Consider the following 24,742-nt stretch of genomic DNA (forward strand, 5'->3'; position numbering starts at 1 on the left):
TACTTGGAGACTGAAGAAAATCCTACTAAAGAATGAATAGGCTAACCAAGCAGTTAAAGAGGAAATTAAAAAGTATATGGAAGTCAATGAAAATGATAGCACCACAACCCAAAACCTCTGGGATGCAGCAAAGGCGGTCATAAGAGGAAAGTATATAGCAATCCAGGCCTTCCTAAACAAGGAAGAAAGATCTCAGATACACAACCTAACCTTACACCGTAAGGAGCTGGAAAAAGAGGAGCAAATAAAACCCCAAACTAGCAGAAGATAGGAAATAATAAAGATTAGAGCAGAAATTAATGCTATCAAAACCAAAAAAACAGTAGAACAGATCAATGAAACCAGAAGCTGGTTCTTTGAAAGAATTAACAAAATTGATAACCCACTAGCCAGTTTGATCAAGAAGAAAAAGGAAAGGACCCAAATAAGTAAAATCAAGAATGAAAGAGGAGAGGTCACAACCAACACAACAGAAATAAAAACAATAATAAGAGAATATTATGAGCAATTATATGCCAATAAAATGGGCAATCTGGCAGAAATGGACAAATTCCTAGAAACATATATATTACCAAAACTGAAACAGGAAGAAAGAGGAAATTTGAATAGACCGATAACCAGTGAGGAAATCGAATTAGTAATCAAAAATCTGCCAAAAAACAAGAGTCCAGGGCCAGATGGCTTTCCAGGGGAATTCTACCAAACATTTAAGGAAGAGTTAACGCCTATTCTCTTGAAACTGTTCCAAAAAATAGAAATGGAAGGAAAACTTCCAAACTCCTTCTATGAAGCCAGCCTTACCTTGATTCCAAAACCAGACAGAGACCCCACTAAAAAGGAGAACTATAGACCAATTTCCTGATGAACACAGATGCAAAAATCCTCAACAAGATATTAGCCAACCGGATCCAACAACACATTAAAAAAAATTATTCACCACAACCAAGTGGGATTTATACCTGGGATGCAGGGCTGGTTCAATATCCACAAAACAATTAACGTGATTCATCACATCAATAAAAGAAAGGACAAGAACCATATGATCCTCTTAATAGATGCAGAGAAAGCATTTGACAAAATACAGCAAACTTTCTTGATAAAAATCCTCAAGAAAGCATGGATAGAAGGAACATAACTCCAGATCATAAAAGCCAGATATGAACGACCCAATGCTAATATCATCCTCAATGGGGAAAAACTGACAGCTTTCCCCCTCATGTCAGGAACAAAACAGGGATGTCCACTCTCGCCAATGTTATTCAACATAGTATTGGAATTCTTAGCCTCTGCAATCAGACAACACAAAGAAATAAAGGCATCCACATCAGCCAGGAGGAGGTCAAACTTTCACTCTTCACAGATGACATGATACTCTATGTGGAAAACCCAAAAGATTCCACCAACAAACTGCTAGAACTGATTCATGAATTCAGCAAAGTCGCAGGATATAAAACCAATGCACAGAAATCGGTTGCATTCCTATACACAAACAGTGAAACGACAGAAAGAGAAATCAAGGAATCGATCCCATTTACAGTTGCCCAAAACCCCATAAAATACCTAGGAATAAATCTAACCAAAGAGGTGAAAAATCTATACACTGAAAACTATAGAAAGCTTATGAAAGAAATTGAAGAAGACACAAAGAAATGGAAAAAGATTCCACGATCCTGGATAGGAAGAACAAATATTGTTAAAATGTTGACACTACCCAAAGCAATCTACATATTCAACGCGATTCCTATCAAAGTAACACCAGCATTGTTCATAGAGCTAGAACAAATAATCCTAAAATTTGTATGGAACCAGAAAAGACCCCAAATAGCCAAAGCAATCTTGAAAAAGAAAACCAAAGCAGGAGGCCTGACAATCCCAGACTTCAAGCTATACTACAAAGCTGTAACCATCAAGACAGTATGGTACTGGCACAAGAAAAGACACTCAGATCAATGGAATAGAATAGAGAACCCAGAAATGGACCCACAAACGTATGGCCAACTAATCTTTGATGAAGCAGGAAAGAACATTCAATAGAATAAAGACAGTCTCGGGGCGCCTGGGTGGCACAGTCGGTTAAGTGTCCGACTTCAGCCAGGTCACAATCTCGCGGTCCGTGGGTTCGAGCCCCGCGTCAGGCTATGGGCTGATGGCTCAGAGCCTGGAGCCTGTTTCCGATTCTGTGTCTCCCTCTCTCTCTGCCCCTCCCCCGTTCATGCTCTGTCTCTCTCTGTCCCAAAAATAAATAAACGTTGAAAAAAAATTTAAAAAAAAAAAAAAAAAAAAGAATAAAGACAGTCTCTTCAGCAAGTGGTGCTGGGAAAACTGGACAGTGACATGCAGAAGAATGAACCTGGACCACTTTCTTACACCATACACAAAAATAAACTCAAAATGGATGAAAGACCTCAATGTAAGACAGGAAGCCATGAAAATCCTTGAGGAGAAAGCAGGCAAAAACCTCTTTGATCTTGGCCACAGCAACTTCTTACTCAACACGACTCCAGAGGCAAGGGAAACAAAAGCAAAAATGAACTACTGGGACCTCATCAAAATAAAAAGCTTCTGCACAGCGAAGGAAACAACCAGCAAAACTAAAAGGCAACCAACAGAATGGGAGAAGATATTTGCAAATGATATATCAGACAAAGGATTAGTATCCAAAATCTACAAAGAAGTTATCAAACTCAACACACAAAAAAACAAATGATCCAGTGAAGAAATGGGCAAAAGACATGAATAGACACTTCACCAAAGAAGACATCCAGATGGCCAACCAACACATGAATAAATGCTCAATGTCACTCATCATCAGGGAAATACAGATCAAAACCCCAATGAGATACCACCTGACACCTGTCAGAATGGCTAACATTAACAACTCAGGCAACAACAGATGTTGGCAAGGATGCGAAGAAAGGGGATCTCTTTTGCATTGTTGGTGGGAATGCAAGCTGGTGCAGCCACTATGGAAAACAGTATGGAGGTTCCTCAAAAAACTAAAAATAGAACTACCCTAAGACCCAGCAACTGCACTACTAGGCATTTATCCAAGGGATACAGGTGTGCCGTTTTGAAGGGACACATGCACCCCCATGTTTATAGCAGCACTATCAACAATAGCCAACGTATGGAAAGAGCCCAAATATCCATTGATGGATGAATGGATAAAGAAGATGTGGTATATATATACAATGGAGTATTACTCGGCAATCAAAAAGAATGAAATCTTGCCATTTGCAACTACATGGATGGAACTGGAGGGTATTATGCTAAGTGAAATTAGTCTGTCAGAGAAAGAAAAGATCATATGACTTCACTCATATGAGGACTTTAAGAGACAAAACAGATGAACATAAGGGAAGGGAAACAAAAATAATATAAAAACAGGGAGGGGGACAAAACAGAAAAGACTCATAAATATGGAGAACAAACAGAGGGTTACTGGAGGGGTTGTGGGAGGGGGAATGGGCTAAATGGGTAAGGCGCACTAAGGAATCTACTCCTGAAATCATTGCTTCACTATATGCTAACTAATTTGGATGTAAATTTAAAAAAATAAATAAAGTTAAAAAAAAAAGTCATAACCAGTTCTAGTCAGACCTTTCTATGTGTCAACTGCATAGACAACAAGCTAAATGTAAAAATTCTATAATTTACAAAAAGCAATCATGCACATTCCAAAAAATGTTTATGTGTAAACAGGATTATAAATGATATTTTTTTTCAAAGGCAGATTTACTGAGGTATCATTGTTATACAAAAACTCTTTGGACTTATTTAATGTCTACAATTTGATGAGTTCAGAGACTGGAATTTTCTCATGAAACTGTCACCACAATCACAGTAATAAACATTGCCTCCTGCCTCTTTGTTTTTGATTTGTATTAAAAACACTTAATATGAGAACTACCCTCTGAGCAGATTTTTAAGTGCACAATACAGTGTTGTTAAGTACAAACACAGTGTTGTACAGCAGATTCATCTATCACAAGTGACAGTTTAACAACTACGTCTCATTTCCCTCATCCCCAGCCCCTGGATCCTGTTCACTTTATCCTCTGTTTCTATGACTGTGACCACTGTAAGTAACTTACCATGCAGTATTTGTCTTTCTGAGGTAGACTTATTTCACTTAGTATAATCCGAGGTTCACCCACAGTTTCTTATAGGGCAGAATTTCCTTCTATTTCTTTTAAGTTTACTTATTTATTTTTGAGACAGAGAGAGAGAGAGAGAGAGAGAGAGAGCGAGTGAGTGAATGTGCGCACAAGCTCGGGAGGGGCATAGAGAGAGGAAGACACAGAATCTGAAGCAGACTCCAGGCTCTGAGCTGTCAAGACAGAGCCTGACACAGGGCTCAAACCCACGAACCGTGAGACCATGAACTGAGCCAAAGTTGGACACTCAACTGACTGAACCACCTAGGTGCCCCAAATTTCCTTCTTTAAGGCTGAAAAACATTCTACTGTAGGTATATACCACATTTTCTTTATCCATTCATCTGTGGATGGACATGAAGGGTGTTTACACACCATGGCTATTTTAAATAATTTGATAGGGGCACCTGGGTGGTTCAGTCCTTTGAGCATCTGACTTCGGCTCAGGTCATGATCTCACGGTTTATGAGTTTGAGCCCTGCATTGGGCTCTGTACTGATAGCTCGGAGCCTGGAGCTCCCAAACCAGATTCTGTCTCCCCCTCTCTCTCTGCCCCTCCCCTGCTCATGCTCTGTATCTTTCTCCCAAAAATAAATAAACATTAAAAAATAATAATAAAAATAAATAATGTGATAAATGTGGTTTCTTTTTTCTATTGCCCAGGAATGCTAAACTAATTCCCAGCCAGCAGGTTATCTGTGGAGCTGAAAAGATGATACATTTTGCTCATGTGTGCCTTACCACTTCTTCATTTTCTTTCTCACCAGCACCTGTTATGTGAATGAAGCTTTTATGGCTTGCCTAAAACATGCATATTTTCATTATTTTATGGAGGTGGATTGACTGTGAAAGAGTGCCATGCTGTGGGTGAGGAGATTTGATTTGTAATGCACGTTGAAGATCTTTCTATCTGAAAGTCCAGGAACTTCAGAACAAAACAGAAGTTGTGTTAGTGTGTATCCGCCTTTCCACAGGGCTTGCCTGAGCACAGTCGTCAGTAGATTTTTTTAATGAATTTTTAAAATGTTTTTATTTATTTTTGAGACAGAGAGAGACAGAGCATGAGCAGGGGAGGGGCAGAGAGAGGGAGACACAGAATCTGAAGCAGGCTCCAGGCTCCGAGCTGCCAGCACAGAACCCGACGCGGGGCTCGAACTCACGGACTGTGAGATCATGACCTGAGCTGAAGTCAGACGCTTAACCGACTGAGCCACCTAGGCGCCCCACAGTCATCAGTAGATTTAACTTCCAGTGCAACCATTCAAATACCAGCCATCACTAGTACTTACAGGCTCAACACCGGCTCACCCTGACACTGTAAAGTTTCGATTTTTAATCACCGCTAATAGGTCCAACACAAGAGAAAAACAAAGAGCAAAATCCTAACTCCGACATCATTTTTCACTTGCTAAATGAATGACAGCTTCTAGAAATGGAATTTCCATGTAGTTCTGTCAAGACGGAACCATAGACATGGATCATCTACAAAAAATCCTGGACTGTTACACTCACCGCAAATGGATTCCAAGTTCCCAAGAGGCTGACCCTTCAGCTCTGTAGAGCTGATGCTGCCAAAGGTTCCAGAGCCCCTGACTCTGAATATGAGCCATACTATCTGGTTATGCCAGTTGTTACCATTACTGCCATTTTTCTACTATGACCAGCAAGACACAAAAACTGAGGAAGCATGGAGATGCATTAGCAATCTGTATCATAGGTACTGAATCGGTCAGGATGCTGTGGACTGAAGTGGCAAAGACACCAACTCAAACTGGCTTAAATGGTATGGAAATTCATGGTAAGTCCACGTGGAATTGGTTAAATGTTTAATACAGTCCTTGCTGAACTTCTCTCAATTTTGTCCTCAATGGAGACTTTGTCCTCAGGTGCCTTCCCTTATGGTACCCAAGAAATTATGGCAGTTCCAGTCTTTTTATGCGCAGCCTCTACGTCGGGAGAGGGAAAGAGAGAGAGAAAGAGGGAGAGAGAGGAGGCTGCATTTCTGTCGGCTGGCTCTTCAGATTAAAGGACATTTCTTTAAGTCCCTGGCAGACCTCTTCTCACTGGACTTAACTGAACCACGTGTCCCTTCCTGAACCAGTCTGGCCAAGAGTGTGTGACTACTCCATTTATATCCTGATAATGTGAATTACCTGTAAATATGCAGTCTGGGGATACTGTGGTGGCATTATCTGCTCTAGCCCACCCTGGACAATGATATCCATGAAGTCATGGGTGTGATGTGATAATTTTATTCCCTAACACATATTTACTAAAGATTTACATATTAAATTCTTTTAAAGTTTGAGCTACCACCTAATTGTGTTGACACGAGAGATACACACAGCACACTTGGGCAATACTGAGCTTGACTGAAGAGGGTAAGAAAGAGAATGGCATTAGAGGGTTAGTCATGGAAAGACAGTGTGTAGCTTGTTACAGGGACAATGACTCGACTAGTTTGACTGAAACAGAGGACTCGTTGAGAAATAGTGGGAAATGAGAACAAAAATTCGTGGACTGTAGGGGACCTTAAATTCCAGGCTGAGGAATTTTGCACAGGTCAATGCCAACCTTTTCGAGCTTTTCATCCTTAAATGATGAAAGAACTGTTTTGTTAACATTAAATTGATGGGTCTATGAAGGACTAGTTGAAGTGGGAAATCTTTGCAATAAGAAAGGAATAAAGGTAGCAAGATTTAAAGTAAGAAGAAGGTGAGATACAGGAGGGGAACATTTCAAAGAGGCAAGTGATGAGAGTGGAAAAATCTGATATGCGGCATGGAAAGAATGAGTAGCCTCGAGTGATTTCAAGATTTATTAGAATAGGCTCTCTAACACGAGACCCCATTCGGCTTCTTTGGAGTCACTGAGTGTGTGTATGTATGTGGGCGTGCATGTGTGTGGTGCATGCATTTGTATCCTCCCTCCAATTTTGGGCTGACTGAGACTCAAGTTCCCGATCTCCCGGCTTTTAGAGTCCTTCCTGCCACATTGCTGCTCTAAAACACAGAAGTCAGGAGTGGGAGCTTGACCTCAGGAGGTCAATGACATCATTGAATAAGTAGATCCACCTAATTGGTCCCCAGATCCCATAACCCACCCCGAATCTCCTTCCCCCATCAAGATCACAACTGGACATCTCCCTTCAGACCAAGAACATGTTCCACCTCTGACCCTGACCCATACAGGAGTCCCATCCATCCTCCACTGAGGAGCTCCAATCCAGGCCATGCACCACGGAACCCTCAGGAGACTTTCACACAGAGGACTGTCAGAGCCCTGCGAATACAAAATCTCCATGATGCCTCCTGGGCATCTTCATAGAAGAGCAGACAAAGAAGCCAGTGCTGGGGAGAAGCTGCTGTGGGATCAGTCAACCTCAGCGTAGAATTGCACTGGCAGCCTTCCTGCTCACTCACTGTAGGATATTTTACAATAATTTCCACCCCATGTCCTGGACTCAGTGACTCCTGTTTCTTAGCATTGCTGGCTGCCGGCCAGCACCTTGCTCTGGGAGCAGCTCCTGGCAGCTGCAGCCCAGAGTGGTAATGAACAGACGCCCAACTGGATGTGGCTGCCATGCTGCTCCCACAGCTGTGGTCTTGTAAGTCAGGAGCATGCCAGGTGGCTGTGCCTGGAATGAGGGCAGCAGAGCACTTGGGCTCCTTAGCCAGGTACTGGAGAGCTAAAAGTTCCAACTATTTTGTCTCTGAGGTGCCAAAAAATGTAGAATGGTCAGGGTAATCTGGGAGGTCATCTCCCGACAAATCCGGCTGATGCCACTCAAGCAAACTGAGCCCTGGCTTGTAAAAATCTCCTTGATTCTCCTTTTCTTTTTTTTTTTTTTTAATTTTTTTTAACGTTTATTTATTTTTGAGACAGAGACAGAGCATGAACGGGGGAGGGTCAGAGAGAGAAGGAGACACAGAATCCGAAACAGGCTCCAGGCTCCGAGCCGTCAGCACAGAGCCCGACGCGGGGCTCGAACTCATGGACTGCGAGATCATGACCTGAGCTGAAGTCGGCCGCTCAACCAACTGAGCCACCCAGGCGCCCCTCGATTCTCCTTTTCTGAGTCTATTTCCTGGTGCTGGACGTTATAGGAATATATACATCTACAGATGGTCAAGTCTAACTTTCTGCATCCTAATCTTTCCCACTACTATGATTAGAAGAAAAGTCCTGAATGCAAGCAGTAGTAAGAGTAGGAGTAGCAGTTGTAGTAGTAACATAAGAACAGTCATATCCAGACAATATACCAGACACTTCAAACGTGTTATCTCATTAAATCGACACAATCCTATGAATTACATACCATGTTCATCCCTTTTGCAGATAAGAAAACAATTTAAAATGCTAACTACCTGGCCTAATATAACTGCAAAAACGTGGCAGAGCCAAGATTTGAACTCACGTTTGTCACACTCCGGAGCAAGAGCACTTATTGAGCACACCATTCAGACTATCTGTAGGAACTTAGCCTCACCCTGAAACTCACTCTGTTTTTGCAATGGCCAAATGAATGGATTTCATGCAGAGAAGTATACGTTAGCATACCGAAAAGCCTTCTTTCCTCTCTGAAAAGCAAAGAGGAAAACTGTCCGATACGGTGGGTGAAAGTGTAAATCAGGACAACCACTTTGGAAAACCACTGGTATTATTTACTGAAGTGGAAGGTTTGCATGTTCTGTGATCCAGCATTTCTCCTCTAGGAATATGCCCACAAAAGATGTGTGCAGGTGCGCACAGAAGAAATGTACAAGAATGCTCACAGCAGCATTGTTTGTGTTAGCCCTAAACTGCAAATAATCCAAAAATCTATCAACAGGAATAGGGCTACCTAATTGGGATATATTCACACAATGGAACGCCGTACAGCAATGAGTAATCGACCCAGTTACACGCAACAACATGGATGAATGCGGAGGTCAGGAAGCCAGACGCAAAGAACACATGTTGTGCAATTCAATTTACTTTAATGTCAAACACAGAAGTAAACCATAGTATTTAGAGAGTCATACTTAGGGGATAAAATTATCAAGTAAAGCAAGGAAGTGATTGCCATAAAAGTCAGAAAAGTGGAGAGGGGGTGGGAAATGGCCATCATGAGTGGAGGCCGTAAGAGGCTTCGGGGGTGCTGCAAAGTTCTGGCATATTTGCTTGAGAAGACACAAGTAATTTCTTTTATATTAATTTTTGGTAATGTCTATGGATCCTACAGTAGAAATGGCTTAAAAACAGGCTCAAGGGAGGTAAAGGCAAAGAGAAAAAAAAAAAAGAAAAGAAAAAAGTAAAGAAAAGAAAAGGAAAGAAAAACTCACATCAAACAATGCAACTTTTGCTTTCAAACCGAGGCTACAATATCTTGGTAAGCAGCCTGTTTTAAGACAGATTTTATCGACAGAACCTGCTACCTCTGGACTCACTTCCACCCTCTGTACTGATCAGAAGTTCTCCCACTCCCACCGCTTTTAATCATTAGTGTTTTTCTGGTTAAAGAAACGTTTCCTTGCTCACATTATAGGTGACCGTACTCAAGTACATTTCTCTTAGAAGGAAATGATTGATTTTTCTGGTACGCTCTGGTAGAAGTAATCGTGAGCTTTTTAGGTCACCCTTGACTCAAGGGTGCTTCTGTGATAGGAAAATGGGAACAGCAAAGTTTATGGTCTTAATTAACATATCCGAATAAAGGCTTGTCAGAATGAGAAATGAGGCAACCATGATACTAGGAAAGACACTGGGACAGAGCAAGGGATGGGGATGAAGGGGGAGGAGGGACTGGGTGAAGTCCCAACAGACGACCAGCTCAGGTGTCACAGGCCCGGGGGCACAGGGGGTCCAACCCAGCTTCTCTTCAGGTGCTTTAAAACTCTAAAAAGGCTTATCAGCATATTCATTTGGGATGATCCTAAACTCTAAATTCTAAAAGACCTGGCTTTCAAACTACGAGAAATCAGGACTCGTTAAGGATTATTTGAGTTCCAAGCTCCATAACAGAACAAAGTTAAATGGTAGTTAAAAATCCCTGCCTCAGGCTCTGAGAAATAGTTGGCTGCCTTGACTGTAATTTTCACTCTTTCCCTCTGTTAGCAATCACCTCCACCCTCACATGCCTACCCAAACGAAATTCAGTCTCATAGTTATCCTAGGTGAGGAAAAGGAATGAATGAAACTTTTGCCAAGTGCTGTGAGGCCCATGTAATAGAAGCACAGGTAGCAATCATTGACTGAACCTTTACTGTCTTCAGGTACTTTTTCTAAGCTATGTGGATATAGAATTTGACTTGCTCTTCACAATAACTCCATGAAGTTGGTTCTATTTCTATTATCTCATTTTACCAAGGAGAAAACTAAGAAAGGCACAGAAAGTGTGAGTAGTTTGTCTTATTATCAGCCGCATCACAATCCTTTTGGGAAGAATGTGGTGTGCCAATTGAAATTAATCTCAATTTTTCTTTCTTCCCCTTGTTTCTCTAAATCCTACCCTTCTTTCAACATCCACCTAAAATTTGACTTTCTTCATGAAGCATTCATTAATAGACTTACTTTTCTCTGAATCATGTAACTTCTCAAACTACACATCTGGAAATTACTGTGATCCCATCCATGCTTCATCTCCTAAAACAGCCTATGAGCTCATGGAAGACAAAAGCGATTGCACATATACCTGTACGCCCCCGCCCCTGTAGCTTGCCTTAACTTCTTCCCAAATGGTGATGCTTGCAGACACAAGGTGTAGATCTTAATGGTTACATTGAATTGAGTCACCGACTTAAAGTCTATTTTTGTTATTTTCTGAAGTACCAAGAGAAGGATTATACATACACATAGAAATTTCATATATGAGGACTCAAAGAGAAATATTAAGTTTTAATCCATGTACTTTTCTATTATTTACACTTTTACAGCATAGTTTTAGTTTTAAAAACCCACAAAATTAATTTTAACCCTGGTTAGTGAGCTTAAAGTTTCTGGCAGGAAGAGGGAGGCATTGAGTTGGAATAGCATGAATCGGTAGTAGAAATGGTGACTCCCAGTGTTGGTTCTGTGTTGGGTAAGTACTGAAGTTTCCCTGGGCTGAAGAGAAGAGCCTAGAGTCCTGCCCCTGCTCCTTGACTTTGAGCCTAAGAATATATTTAGTTCTCAAAATCTCATTATTCACTGGTATATATTTTAGGTGACATAATCCTATATAACCTAGTATATTTTTGACTTTTCAAATTTGTTGCCAAGTTATTCACTATCTGCGTGTGTATAGGTTTCCTTAAACATGCTTAGGAAAAAATAAAAATTTTCCAGACAAGTAAATGTGTAATTGAAATTTAGGCACCAAAATTTCACCTTGAGCTCTATCAGAGTTAAAACCAAACTAAATATATTAAGCCATAATTATTTAGAACGGTTATTTGCATTTAAAGGGTATTAACACACACATTGCTTCTTACAAAGGAACTAGAACTGTAGGATATGTCATTCCAGTGTGCAACCTTTCGGGGAAGAAACTTTGAGCTGTTCATTCCGGAAACCTTGATTATCAGTTACCTTCCAACATAGGCCTGAGTTTATAATATGCATTAGTGTAAGGGAAACCAGAGCCGATTCAGAGATTTTGAAACTGTCAAAGACTGATGTCCACATAGAAAATCTGTTTGTATTTTTTTCATGAAAGGTCGTCCTTCAACAAATGATAAAGAGAAAACGTGAGTGTGTGTAAACAACATAATTATTTCAGAATCAATATGCTTTTTCTATTAGCTTTTGAAGTCTGTTTGTTTAAAAAGTTTCTTTTCAACCTAGCTCTTCTGGTTTTGTGGGCAGAAGTGACAAGGGACATGATCTTTGCAATATTTCATTTTGTTATCTCTTATTATTACATGGTGGCCCAGAGCATGGCATGAATAAAGCTGTCTTGTCATCAAAATGCATTCATTCATTTAACAAGTTCCTGAAAATAATGGAACAGTTGCTAAGCGATGGAGAAATTACATATTCTCAGGGATCTGTGCAGATTCTAAAAGCAAAAGTAATTCTGACAATTGGTATTAGTGCCTCTTGAACCCAGCTAAATACAACTAAGGAAGTGGCATGCTTACCTAATAGTCAAGAGACAATATCTTTATTTTTCCTTCTCTCTGACTCAGGTTTCCAAAGTAATTCCAGTCAAACAGTGATCTGAATCCATTTATGGGTTACAGATAGCTGGCAAGTTAATAACACATTTATTTTTTTTAACTGGTATGAGAAGACTGTATTCTTTGAATTGGGAAGTAAAATTATCTTAGATATATTCATCGTATTTTAATTAAATATTAAGGTTTACATCACAGTTCCACATTTATGGATTACACCTCTCTCCCAAACAGCCATTATTAAAATTTTGGGATATGTTTCTCTGTCACTTTTATAGACATAAGTAAAGTTATTAGCTATTATTCTTTAACATTATACACACACACTATACACACACACAAATAAATGCTTGTTCTAAATGCTGCTAATATATCACTCCTTTTAAAACAATTTTTAAACTTTTTAATGTTATTTATTTTTGACAGAGAGAGAGAGAGAGAAAGAGAGAGACAGAGCAAGTGGGAGAGGGGCAGAGAGAGGGAGACACAGAATCCGAAGCAGGATCCAGGCTCCAAGCTGTCAGCACAAAGGCCAACATGGGGCTTGAACTCACAAATGGCAAGGTCATGACATAAGCTAAAGTCGGACACTTAACCAACTGAGCCACCCAGGTGTCCCTTGAGACAATTTTTAATCATTTAATTGCTGATCGCCAATATAAATAACTCTTAATTATGCTGTACAAACATTTTAAAAAGGACCTTTTCTACCACAAAAGTAACACATTTAGAGAAACACCTCTGGAATGTCAATAAATACCTTGGGGATAGGACTACTCCTATCGAGCAAATTCTGAGTCAGATCAAATAAAGACGAATGCTGTGACAGGAGGTTTTCCAAGGAGCTGCCACATAAGTCAAATAATGACAATCTCAGGAGATGGGGCTTTTTGGAGAGCTCTGAATCATTTTGCCCCTCCAGTGGCTACTAGGTTGCTGGTTTTTCCAGCATTACTAATTGTGAGGCTGCTGGTTTTCAAGCTTACTGTAGATATCAGGAGAGAGGGATGAAAATGTTGCTAGGTAAAGCTCTACAAAATGATCTGTTCTTACCAATATTCAGCCATATTGCTTAAACAGACCCTCACTGTATTGTTCCAAGTCTTTGGTTAATTTCCAGAATTCTCCAGAGAAACATAGAAATTGAATATATAGACATATGTGGAGAGATTTATTACAGGAATTGATTCCCGTGATTATCGAGGCCTAGAAGCCCTACAACCTGCCATCTGCAGGAAGGAGAACCAAGTAAATAAACAAGTTCAGCAAAGTTGCAAGTTACAATACCAATATACAAAAATCAATGGTCTTTCCCCACACAAGCAATGAACACTGCAAAAGTGAAATTATGAACATAATTTCATTTACAATAACATCAAAAAAGAAATTTTTTAGAAATAAATTTAACAAAAGTATAAACTAAAAACTACAAAACATTGATAAAATAAGTTAAAAAGATAGAAATACATGGAAAGACATCCCATGATCATGGACTAGAAAATTTAATATTGGTAATGTGGCAATACTCCCCAAACTGATTTTCAGATTCATTGTAATCCCTATCAAAATCTCAGTTGGCATTTTTGCTGACACTAACAACATTATCCTAAAATTCACAGGAAAAAACAAGTGACACCAAATAGCTACAGTTTTTTAAAAACTGCAGCTGGAGAACTCAGACTGTCCTATTTTAAAACTAGCTTACAATAATCAAGAGAATGTGATATTGTCATAGGATAAATACATAATGAAATAGAATTAAGAATCCAGAAATAAACCCTTATGAGTTATGGTTATTTATTTGCTTTTTACAAGGTTGCCCTGATAACTAAATAGGGGAAACAACAAGTGTTTCAACAACTAGTACTAGAATAACTGGATATACATATGCAACAGAAAAAAAATCGACCACTTCTTCATACTACATACAAAAATTAATTCCAAATAGGATGAAAGGGGCACCTGGGTGGCTCAGTCAGTTAAGCGTCTGACTCTTATTTCGGCTCAGGTCATGATCTCACAATTTTTGAGTTCGAGCCCACATCAGGCTCTATGTTGAAAGTGTGGGGCCTGCTTGGGATTCTCTCTCCCTCTCCCTCCCTCTGTCCCTCTCCCCCTCGCATGTGCTCTTTCACTCTCTCAAAATAAGCAATAAAAATGAAAAAAAAAACCTTAAAAACTATCTCAAAATATGATGATGTAAGTGTAAAAAACTAAAAATCTTAGAAGAAACTATATTAGCAAATCTAAGTGAAGTCTTTTAGATATGACATCAAAATCACAAGCAACAAAAGAAAAAATAGATAAACTGGACTTCATCAAAATTAAAAACTTTTATTCTTCAAAGGACACTACCAGAAAATGAAAATATAAGACACAGAATGGGAAAAAATATTTTCAAATCAAATATCTGATAAGGGGCTGGTTTTCAGGGTATATAAAGAACTCTTAGAGCCCAACAATAAAGAAAAAAGAAATAACCCAATTTAAAAATGGGCAAAAGATCTAAAACATTTTACCAAAGATGATATACAAATGATCAATAAGTACATGAATGATGCTCAACATCATTAGCCACCAAGGAAATGCAATTCAAGATCACAGTGAGGTACCACTTCACCCCCACTAATACAGCTGCATCAAAAAGCCAGATAGTATCAAACGTTGGGAGGGATTGGAAGAATTCTCATACTTCTTTGATGGGAATGTAAAATGGTACGGACATTTTGGAAAATAACCTGGAAGTTCTTCAAAGATTAAACATACAATTTCTTTATTACCCAGCAATTTCACTCCTTAGTTATATATCCAAAGTAATAAAATTATAGGTCCACAGGAAAACTTATACATAAATGTTCATAGCAGCATTATTTATTACATCCAAAAAGGAGAAACAACCTAAATGTCCATCATCCTAATGAATGGATATATAAAATGTGCTATGTCCACACAATGGAATATTATGCAGGCATAACAAGGAATATAATACTAAAATACTGATATGTTCTACACCTGGATAAACCTTGAAAGCATGCTAAGTGAAAGAATCCAGACCACATACTGTATGATTCCATTTATATGAAATGTCCAGAAAAGGCAAATCAATAGAGATTGAAACTATATTAGATGCTGCCAAAAGCCAGGGGAAGATTCAAAGCTATAAACCTAAACTTAAAAGGTATAAGACATAGAATATGAGGTTTCCTTTTGGTAGGATACAAATATTTAAAATTAGATAATGGTAATGGTTCCAGAACTCTTTGAATATACTAAAACCCACTGAATTATAGACTTTAAAAGGGTGAGTTTATGGTGTGTTCATTATATTTCTTTAACTAAGCTGTTATAAAGAAAATTACTACATGAACTTGACTTTAAAAATCAAATTATATCCAGACTACTTGCACAGATACCGTATGTTTTCACTCTTATGTGGATCCTGAGAAACTTAACAGAAGACCATGGGGGAAAGGAAGGGGGAAAAAAAAGTTAGAGAGAGAGGGAGCCAAACCATAAGAGACTCTTAAAAACTGAGAATAAACTGAGGGTTGATGGGGGGTAGGAGGGAGGGGAAAGTGTGTAATGGGCATCGAGGAGGGCACCTGTTGGGATGAGCACTGGGTGTTGTATGGAAACCAATTTGACAATAAATTTCATAATAAAAAAATAAAAAATAAATCAAATTATAAGTACCTTTTTTTCTAAATAGGTCTCCTGAGGCAAGGGAAAAAGAGCAAAAATAAACTAGTGGGACTACATCAAAATAATCGGCACAGTGAAGGAAAGAATCAACAAAACTAAAGGGCAACTTACAGAATGGGAGAAGACATTTGCAAATGACATAGCCAATAAAGGGTTAGTATCCAAAATATACAAAGAACTTATACAACTCAACACCCAAAAAACAAATAACCCAATTTAAAAATGGGCAGAAGACATGAACAGACATTTCTCCAAACAAGACATCCAGACAGCCAACAGACACCTGAAAAGATGCTCATCATCACTCATTATCAGGGAAATGCAATCAAAACTTGTCACAAAACTGACACTTGTCAGAATGGCTAAAATCAACAACATAAGAAACAGGTGTTGGTGAGGATGTGGCAAAAAGGGAACACTGCTGCTCTGTTGGCAGAAATGCCAACTGGTGCAGCCACCTGGAAAACAGCAGGAAGGTTCCTCAAAAAGTTAAAAATAGAACTACCCTACGATCCAGTGACCATACTAATGGGTATTTACTCAAAAAATACAAAAATGCTAATTCAAAGGGATACATGCTCCCTTTTGTTTATAAGTAGCGTTATTTACAAGAGCCAAGATATGGAAACAGCACCTGTCCATTGATAGACAAATGGGATAAAGAAGATCTGATATATATACATATATACACACACATATATACATGTATAATTCCGACATAAGAAAGGATGAAATCTTGCCTTTTGCGACAATACGGATGGAGCTGGAGAGTGTAACGCTAAGCAAAGTCAGTCAGAGAAGGACAAATAACAAAGGATTTCACTCATAGGTGGAATTTAAGAAACACAAAATTTAATAATGTAACTACTTAACTATTAATTTAACTATTAGAGAAGAAACTAATGGTTACCAGAGAAGAGGGTGGGGGGATGGGTGAAATGGGTGATGGGGATTAAGGAGCGCACTTGTAATGATGAGAACCGCATGATGTATGGAAGTAGTGAATCATCATATTGGACACCTGAACTAGTATAACACTGGATGTTAGTTAACTAACTGGAATTAAAATAAAAACTTCTAAGAAATCAGATTATATAAAAATATATATAATGGACATTCTCTACAGCTCTCCATTCCCCTTCTCAGAGGCACATTCACCACTTTTTTGTGTGTCATTCAATGCATGCCCTCTGCATTGCCAAACATAAATAATGGCATGGATACATTTCTGAACATATTCAATGTTATTTTATAAGATAAATTTCTAAAAGAAAAATTGTTATATCAACATAATTGCACATTTTAAATTATCTACATACCTATTTATCATTAACATATAGTCAAATTACAGAAATACTGTATCAGCTTCCTTTACTTTTAATCTTTGGCAGTCTCATATGGGAAATACTTATATCTTTTAACTTGCATTTCTTTTTTAATGTTTATTTATATTTGAGAGAGAGAGAGAGAGTGTGTGTGTGTGTGAGAGAGAGAGAGAGAGACAGAGAAAGAGACAGAGAGAGAGAGAGAGAGAGAGCAGGGACGGGACAGGGAGAGAGACAGAGACAGACTCTGAAGCAGGCTCCAGGCTCTGAGCTGTCAGCACAGAGCCTGACATGGTACTCAAACCCGCAAACCGTGAGATCATAACTGAGTGAAGTTGGACACTTAACTGACTGAGCCACCCAGGCACCTGGGTGAACACATATGTAATATTACTTTCAGGAGTAGAATTTAGTGACCCATCACTTACATTTAACACTCGGTGCTCATTACAAGTACCCTCTTTTTTGTTTTTTTATCTTTTGTAATGAGGATATGTTTTTTTAATTTTATTTTTTATTTTTTAAAATTGACATCCAAATTAGTTAGCATCTAGTGTAACAATGATTTCAGGAGTAGATTCCTTAGTGCCCCTTGCCCATTTAGCCCATCCCCCCTCCCACAACCCCCCCAGTAGCCCTCTGTTCTCCATATTTATGAATCTCTTCAGTTTCGTCCCCCTCCCTGTTTTTATACTGTTTTTGCTTCCCTTCCCTTACGTTCATCTGTTTTGTCTCTTAAAGTCCTCATATGAGTGAAGTCATATGATCTTTATCTTTCTCTGACTAATTTCACTTAGCATAATACCCTCCAGTTCCATCCACGCAGTTGCAAACGGCAAGATTTCATTCTTTTTGATTGCCGAGTAATACTCCATTATATATATACCACATCTTCTTTATCCATTCATACATCAATGGACATTTGGGCTAACACATGAAAAAAAGCTCAACATCACTCATCATCAGGGAAATACAAATCAAAACCACAATGAGATACCACCTTACACCTGTCAGAATGGCTAACATTAACAAGTTCCCTCTTTAATGCCCATCACCCATTTAGCCCATCTTCCCTCCAACATGTCAGTTTGTTCTCTATAGTTAAGAGTCTGTTTCTTGGTTTGCCTCTCTTTTTTCCCCCCTATGTTCATCTTACATTCCACATATGAGAGTGCACCTTTAGGAATTTCCTGCTCATGTTTTTTTTGTTTTTTTTTTAAGTAGGCTTCATGCCCAGTGCAGAACCCAGTGCAGAGATAGACCGCACAACCCTGAGATCAAGACCTGAGCTAAGATCAAGAGTTGGACGCCCAACCAACTGAGCCACTTAGGTGCCCCTCCTTCTCATTCATACTGATTATTCACTTGTGAACTTTTTAAAATACACAACAATGCAAGGAATAATAAACATCTATGTATATGCCACTCAGAGAAACAAACACTAACATTTTTATCATACTGACATCACATTTCTTTTTTTATTATTTTTTTAATGTTTTTATTTTATTTTTGAGAGAGAAAGAGTGAGAGTGAGTGAGTGAGCGTGAGGGGTGAGGAGCAGACAGAGAGGGAGACACAGAACCTGAAGCAGCCTCCAGGCCTCAAGCTGTCAGCACAGAGCCGACACGGGGCTTGAACTCATGAGCTAAGAGATCATGACCTGAGCCAAAGTCGGACGCTTAACCTACTGAGATGTTCAGGCGCCGCGTGACATTGCATTTCTTAAAGAAAACTCTAAAAATAAAGGTTATGACTCCTCTGTTCTCCACCACAATACATTCTTATTCTCTCTCCATGGAGATAAACCCTATCACAAGTTAAGCATACATCCAAGCCAGTGCATACTTTAACTATGTTTTAACTATGCTTTAATTGACAATAGATAATATTTCTATGTAATACATATATTATACATAGCATTTGGCAATGTTCTTGTTTTTAGCCCAGTATTGTTTTGAGATCTACCTATACTGACCACACAGATCTTTTTTTAAACTAGATCTATTACTACAGATCTCTTTTATTGCATCCTCGTATCTCATTTCATGTTTATTCATTTATTTTTCATTTTTTCTGAGAGAGACACAGAGCACAAGGGGGCAGAGAGAGAGGGAGACACAAAATCTGAAGCAGGTCCCAGCTCTGAGCTGTTAGCACAGAGCCCGACAGATGGCTCAAACTCAAAACCCGCGAGATCATGACCTGAACTGAAGTCGGCCACTTAACCGACTAAGCCACCCAGGCAACCCTCATTTTATGAATATACAACAGTTCATTTCTCCTTACCTTTATTGAAGGACTTATGGATTATTATCAGTTTTTTTTTTCTGAAACAAAGAATTCTGTAATGAGCAGATCTTCGTTTAATTTTCCTGTTATATATGTGTAAGAATTTCCCTACAATAAATTCTGAGGAGCAAAATGGCTGGTTTACAGGCCTTACTTATCCTTAATTTTAGCAGCTAATGCCAGACTGCTTGTACAAATTCATACTCCCATTTGAACAAGCAAGGGCCCTCACGGCATGTAATTTTGCATTCTGGTGTGTCTGGAGGAGGATGGGAGATTACTGAGTTCTGTCTCTGCATCCTTGACCCCCCCACATACACCCCAACATTATCTTTTTAAGCCTCTCATTATTGTTTTAGTTACTTTTATTCTGATTACCAGTAAGACTTGGGGTGTCTTTATATGTTTGCCAGTGAATTTTATTAATTTTAAAACGTTACTCCCATTTTTAAGCATATGCTTTATTATTTGACACCATTCTAAATGAGCCAGATGCACGGACCTAAATGTAAAAACAAGCATTTTGTAATAAACATATGAAGTAGTGTGGCTGTTATAAGCCAAGAGTGGGTTTTTCTGGACATCTGGCCTTTTGAAATAGTGAACCAAAGTTTCTGATTAAAAAAGACAATTTATCAACCTGATTTCAAAAGAGAGCGGTCAATACTTTTTATTCCTTTTTGATTGAGAGAATTTGTTTTAATCAAACAAATCAGTCTATTTGGTTCTGAAAATGTCATTCCATAGTCCATTTTCCCTTGAAAACATTTGAATTATTCAGAATTGGGTCACGTGGGTTAAGAGTGGCGGGGGTGTAGTTGGGGACACACAGTCTGGGTGAGGCAAGAAGCATGACTGGGTGTGCCCCGGGTCTCCTCACGTCTCAGAGAGGGGAGGGACAGGAAAGAGTTTTCAAATACAATCTCTCAGACCCAAGGTCAGCCTGGAAAGCATTTCCTTAATCTGAACATTGGATAGAATTCTGCTCAAAGCCACTTACCTAGCATTCAGAGAAGATCTTTAATTTCAATCGATTTCAAATCAACGGGCTAATAAATTAGTGGGACTCAGCATAGCCTAGGATGCTAGTCATGTCTTATCAATTGTGACTTAGTCATGATTTATTAGAATTTTTCATAACAATGTTAAATTGATGGATTATAGCAATTATAAAGCAGCGATCACAAAACACAGCAGTGTGCTTTTAACAGAATATTTGAAGAATTCTTTCATGTGGCCTCATCTTGTCCAGCTATTACATTCTGATGGGTGATATAGGTATACCCCAGCAATTTCTAAGATTATATCCACATTAGGGTTGTAGTACAATTTCTCTAGAGCACAAAGACATTTCTTTTGGACTCTTTACATGTGGCTATTCCGTTATAAAATAATAAATAATCTGAACTTCCCCAATTATCATTTTCAGACCCTTGAAGGCATTAATTTCTGCTTCTTGATTAAATATTTACTCACCAGAAGCGCTGATAATAGCCTGCCTCGTCACCCTATACTGTCAACTACCAGTTTGAAAATGCTAAGCTTCAAGAGGACAGAACTCACTTTTGTCTCTCCAAAGAAGCCCAGCCAGAGAGCAGCTTACTCTGTTTCAGAACCAGGCCAGCTCCTTGTTTTCCCCCAACTCTTGGGTATGACTGGACTATCTCATTCTTACTCTTAAACTTGCCCAAGAGCCCTAACTATCCCTTAGTCTACTGACGATATCCAGGGATATTTCTGCAATGAAGGCAGTCAAACTCTTCTGCTGATGTGCCTCTGGAATCTTGCCCTAGTCCTGCTGTAACAGATGCACCCAAATCTCTTCAGATTCCTTACTGGCTCTGCAGACTCATGAGTTTGCTCCTGATGGCTCATAGCTTATGAAAACCCTCATCAGAGAACTACCTATTGCTTCCCGGAGCTGTTTCATCCACATACTGAGAGCCTAAAACCCGGGGAGTTAACATGTTTCTGGAGTAAACCTTAGCCAATGACTGGCTGTTGTATGAGGATGAAAGTTCAGCTCCCTCAAAGGGGGAAAGACTCTCTTCTTGACCCCCTTGGGAGATCAAGCAAAGCTGGGGGGAAACCTAGAATTGCCCACGTGTTGGGTGAAAGGGACAAGATAGAGGCCAGTGAGGGCAGGAGGGTCTGATCACAGAGAAATTCATAGACCACAGGGATAATCCTTTAGATTATATTCTAAATGTGACAGAAATCCACTAAAGAGTTTTAAGAAAGGGAGTGGTGTCATTTAAGTTTTGGAACACTCATTCAGACACCCGGATGGAGACTGGTTTGTAGATCTGGATGAACCAGTAAGAGGTCCTCCATGGTGACCAAGCCATCTGCATTGAGAGGGATACTTCTTAGCACATGAGCATAGCAGTGAGAACCTATAAGCAGGCAGTAACACAAGGAATATTGCTATGGGGATGGAGGTGAAGTCTAAGGAAGTTAGGTTGCAGATAAAATATAGGACACCCAGTTATATTTGAATTTCAGATGCACAGCAAATAGTCTTTTCGTCTAAGTACATTCCAAATATTACATGGAAGGAAATGGTATGGAACATTCTTCTATTAAAAAAATCATTCATTGCTTATCTGAAATTCAAATTTTAGTGGGCATCTTGTTGTGGCTGCTGTTGTGTCCCATGTCGGGCACCCTACTGAGGGTTTCTAAATGAAGGCACTGAGCTAATAAGAAAAGGGTTGGAATGTGCACAAGTCTCTTAAATCTCAGTTTCTTGCTTTTGGTCTGTGTCTGCAGGCTAACGTCAAAATAAAAGCATCCTGTCACTAAACTTACACATAATTTATAATCATGTACATGTTACGCTCATGTGCTAAGCTCCCAGGAAGACTTAGGCCACTAAATGAAAAAAAAAAAAAAATCCTGATGACCCAGATTCTATCTCAAATATGTTTCTACCCTGTCTTTCTGCTCACCAGAGAGTTTTTCATGTTTTCTTTCTTCAAAAACACTGTCCTACACAGAAAAAAAGGGTAGCTCCTAAAGCAATTTGTATAGATATTAGAATAATTCAGGAGAAAACTGAGTCACACACTACCTTGGCTAGTCAGTGTGCATGCACCTTAGACTGTGCCCAAGGACACCCAGGGGTCCTGAGAACAATGTCCAACCCTACCACAGCCTTCATCAAACCTCTTCGGAGGCATGGTTATAGAGCATGGCCTCTGGACTCTACTAGACTTGGCTTTGATAACCACATGCGAAGTAACCGCTTGACCTAAAGCCGACACTAGACTTGGCTTTGAATCCCACTTTGGCTGCTGAGAAATCTATGTGAACATAAACAAATTAAGCTTAGATTTCCTGTCTGGATAAAAACAGAGATACTATATAATACAGAGATCAGATGAGATATTTCGTGAAAAAGCATTGCTCAAAATGCTAGATTCATAGTCAAATCTAAAAAAAGCTAATGACTGTAGGTATCATTCGCCATTAGAGTTCACAACAGGAACTGACCTTCCCTGATACATTCCTTAAGTTCTAAATGTTGATATATATGCCCCAAGGGGCATATCCCAGAAGCAGACTCAACAACAAGCATTTGTGTGAAAGACGTTTTATAGTAAATGTTCTTAGGAAAAGCGGCAGAGGCCGACTGGGACCCGGGAAGGAGAGAGGTCAGGCAAGGGTGGAAAATCAGGCAAAGTCCCATGAAGGGCGGTTTTGGCTCAGTCCCACAAGGAAGCTCAAAGATGGGACAGGTCCTATCTCGGTCCTGGTCCTCTCAGGGGACAAGGGGGCTGTACAGACACAGTCAGTGGCTATGGAATGTCCCTAGGCAACATGTCCAGAGGTCCCTGGAGGAAAAGTGAGTTAAGACAGCAAGAGGGCAGCACTTCCACTAAGAGATGGAGGTAGTGGGTGTTTGGAGTGAAATGTGGTGGGAACGAGTGAGCGTAAAAAACGTAAGGGGATCTATAGGGATGCAGGAGAAGTGATGACAGCATCACCCCATTTGGCTTAAAGCAAAAATCCTATGTGAGAGAAAAAGAAAGATCCGTGGTTCTCATTCATTTACCATGGTACACCACTAAAAGAATGATGGAGAGGCATGATGTTTTCTGAGATAGTAAGCAGTGGAGAACTATTTTCAAACTTTGCTTAATAAATGGCAGTTATTATAATCCAAGTATTAACATAAATATCTTTAGTGTTTATTAACTGAGTCCAGGATGGTTGGCTCCTTTCCTCTAACCCAACTACAACAAATATTACATAGAAAACCATCTTGTTATGGAGATCCCCAAAAATGATGACCACTTCAATAAGATAAAGTTAAACACATCAATAGAATAATAGACAAAGAACATGAATAAGCAATTCACAAAAGAAAAAGTGAAAATGGACAATAAACGTAAGATCATTGCTGAAAGTTACTAGTAACCAAAGAAATTTAACTTGGACCATGAGATACTAGTTTTCACCTCTCAGAATTGGTATTAATTTTTAAAGGAATAATACTTAAAACTGCCAAGAATGTAGGGAAAATGAGTACCCTTACACAATGTTATTGTGAGTGTCACCTGGCATAACTCTCCTAGAAGACAATTCAACAATACTTATCAAAAATACACAGGGGCTCCTGGGTGGCTCTGTCGGCTGGGTGTCGACTTCAGCTCAGGTCATGATCTCACAGTTTGTGGGTTCGAGCCCCGCGTTGGGCTCTGTGCTGACAGTGCAGAGCCTGGAGCCTGTTTCGGATTCTGTGTCTCCTTCTCTCTCTGCCCCACCCCTGTTCACACTCTGTCTCTGTCTCAAGAATAAATAAACATTAAAAAAAAATTTTTTTTAAATACACAAAAATGCAGACCCTTTGACAAAGCAATTACACTTTAAGAAATTTTTACTCAGGAAATAATTGGCAAGTTTAAAAAAGTCATTTCAATAACATGTACTATCATGCAACACATAATATCTAAAAATTGGAAAACTACACATGTTCACCAAAGGAGGGTTAAATTAAATCAACGGGGATATACAAAGTGCTGTAACTATGTAGGTGTTCTTATGTTGTCAAATAAATATATCAACAGAAGTTTCTAATCATTTGTTATTAAACCAAAGAAAAGCAAGATTGTAAAACATAAACAGTATG

This window comes from Puma concolor, chromosome A1 (genome assembly GCF_028749965.1).
Source record: "Puma concolor isolate L17-30 chromosome A1, mPumCon1.1.hap2, whole genome shotgun sequence".
Classification (NCBI taxonomy): domain Eukaryota; kingdom Metazoa; phylum Chordata; class Mammalia; order Carnivora; family Felidae; genus Puma; species Puma concolor.